At 39.5% G+C, this 2,500-nt stretch overlaps 1 protein-coding gene across 3 annotated transcripts in view; it reads right to left on the bottom strand.

Moving 5' to 3' along the window:
• Window positions 1-586: 586 nt before the first annotated feature.
• gripap1 (GRIP1 associated protein 1) overlaps window positions 587-2,500 on the bottom strand; it is a 34,897-nt gene continuing 32,983 nt past the window's right edge. For all 3 annotated transcript variants that reach the window (XM_079274069.1, XM_079274071.1, XM_079274070.1), the window contains one exon: window positions 587-2,500. This exon is cut by the window's right edge and continues 474 nt beyond it. The gene's annotated coding sequence lies outside the window, so the exon portion shown is untranslated.

Here is a 2,500-nt window from a genome sequence, read left to right as displayed (position 1 = left end):
CCCCGAACCTCGACCTCCATCTCTAAACTTCACCGAGAGCAGAACGAGTTTTAATCAACGAAAACAGAGAGGATTGTGGGAAGGATGGAGGGAGAGGAGGGGGGGGGGGTCAGCAGGAGTCACAGAGATATTTCATCACTGAAGAACCAAACTTCACTCAATGTTTTGCAGGTTTTATGAGTTCTAATTGTATAGATTAACACCAGACATGTAGTCCAGGATGTAGACAGACCCCAGAGTCTGGTGCATTTCTATGAACTTTAAGCTTTAAAATCTTTTTCTCAGCACAAAAGTCTCATTTTGTCAATTTAAGGTGCCTAAAAATGTACAAACCTTTTGGGAAAATCAGAAACATTAGTTCAGAAGTTAAAGGTTGTTTCACATCAATCCATCAGAAAGACGTCAGAAATAAAAATATAAAATAAAACGTAAAAAGACGTTTTATTTCAGTCTTTGTTCCCCTCACTTCAAACATCAGGAGTTCAAAATGTAATAAAAAGATAAACATTCACGTTTATTGAATCTCAGCGTTGATTGTTGATAATTCTTCAGAACGTTTGATGAGAGAAAAGCAGACACGTCGTCGTCGTCTCCAGACACTTTATATTTTGATGTGACAATAATTAGCGTCATGATCATCATCAGTCTCATAAATAGATCAGTTGATTCTTCATACAGTTAGAAGTCATATCACAGCGTGAACACACATATATATACAGATTTAAACGTTACAAACAAAAGCAACAGGCAGAGCCGCTGTCCAGCACGTAGACCGATCCCGAGAGAGAAGACTGCACTTTGTGACGATTTGTCTTTAAGATGAGCTTCTAGTTATCTTTGACATTTCCTGTTTAAATACGTAATGATGTCATTAAGTTGAAAAAAGACAAAAGCTGCATCGTCGACTTCTTCTCAAGACATTTAAAGTCGTAACGTTAAACGAAAATAAAGCAGAAATGTACAGGCAGTTACAAGCATCTTGTCCAGGATGTAGTCAGAGCCCGTGACCACGTAGCCGACAAGATATCCAACCGAAGTGTTCGTCTTTCACTTCCCGTCAAAAACTTCATCATTTTTTCTTTCTTTTTTTTAACGAATCAGAGCAAACAGATTTAAAGAGACAGTCCAACAAATACATGTTTCAAGCAGGAAGTAGACAGAGCCCAAGATAAAAAAAATAATCTAAGATTTGAGTCAATAGCATCCAAAGATCAAAGATGACAGTTTTACTCGTTTAGTTTTTCTCTGCACCATTTGGTGTCCCCAGTAGGGATGGAAATAAGTCACAAAAAATATGCAACAGTGCAACACAAATCACAGTTCATGTGATCCAAGACATAGACACGTCCCTGGAGATCAAAAGCTGGATTACAGAAAAAAAAGAAAAAGAAACAAGACATCATTTCAGGATTCTCTGAGCCATTTTGAATCCCAAGCTGAACTAAATGAACCCACTGAACACACGACGGTGTAAAAATAAATCATTACCCCAAAAGAAGAAAAAAAATCTAAAAGCAGTGAAACATTTTCAAATCATTTAGAAATTTTCTTCCGATAAAACAAACCCCAAATAATGAGCCCTGAATATAATATAAAGAAGAGGACTACGACAGTCGTTCCTTTCCAGCAAATAGTCTGAACCATTTGACATCCCCGTCAGTTTGAGGAGACGCAGGAGTGTTTGAAAAGTTATAAACAAAAGAAGGGATGCAGAATAGTTCAGCATCATAACCGTACATGTGTTTGCGCTCCATGACATAGCCACAGCCCACAAACACCCGGATGACATGAGCTCCTATAGGAGGCCGTTAGCAGCACATCTTTGTGGATAGAATTCTGTTGGTGGAAGTAGCTCGTTAGCGCGTTAACGATGTGGCGAGATCAAGTCTTTCTTCTTGATTCTGGTCTCTTCTTTAAAGCAACGAGTAGCTGCGTCGTTTTTTAACATCAGAGATGTTTCAAAACCAGCGAAACCAAGAAATCCAGGATTTAAAGGGCCAGTACGCCACAAAAAAACCTCGGACCAGTTCTATTGGAACAGAAGCTGAAGGATGTGAAGCTTTTTGTTTCTCTAGTAAAATAACATTGATGTCTCCTGTTCTCACTTTCCCGGTTTACACCGAAAAGTTTCGGAAATTTTTTACGAAATAGACAAAAACAAAACGTGAATGAACGCTCGTTTCCGTTTAACTTCGAACGAACGTCTTCAGAAACACGACTGAACTTTTGGAACGACTCAACAAAAAAGCTCCACTGACTTTCACCAACGTGTCATGTGACACCTGATAAGAACTGAAGCTCATGAGATGTGGTTGACTCGGGGAAATGAACAGGGAGGCTTTGCGTTGAAGAGTCTCGGTTGGTCCAGGTCATAGACAGACCCCGTGGTTTAAGGAGCCCAGGAAATAGCCAGATCACAACAGAGTTACTGCCCAAAGAAAACAATAAAATAACATTCATTCGGATAGCAGGCTTGTGTGCTCCAGGACATAGCCAGATC

Source organism: Melanostigma gelatinosum, assembly GCF_949748355.1.
Source record: "Melanostigma gelatinosum genome assembly, chromosome: 8".
Lineage (NCBI taxonomy): Eukaryota > Metazoa > Chordata > Actinopteri > Perciformes > Zoarcidae > Melanostigma > Melanostigma gelatinosum.
Note: the sequence above shows the minus strand (reverse complement) of the source record. Positions and strands in the feature narration are given on the sequence as shown.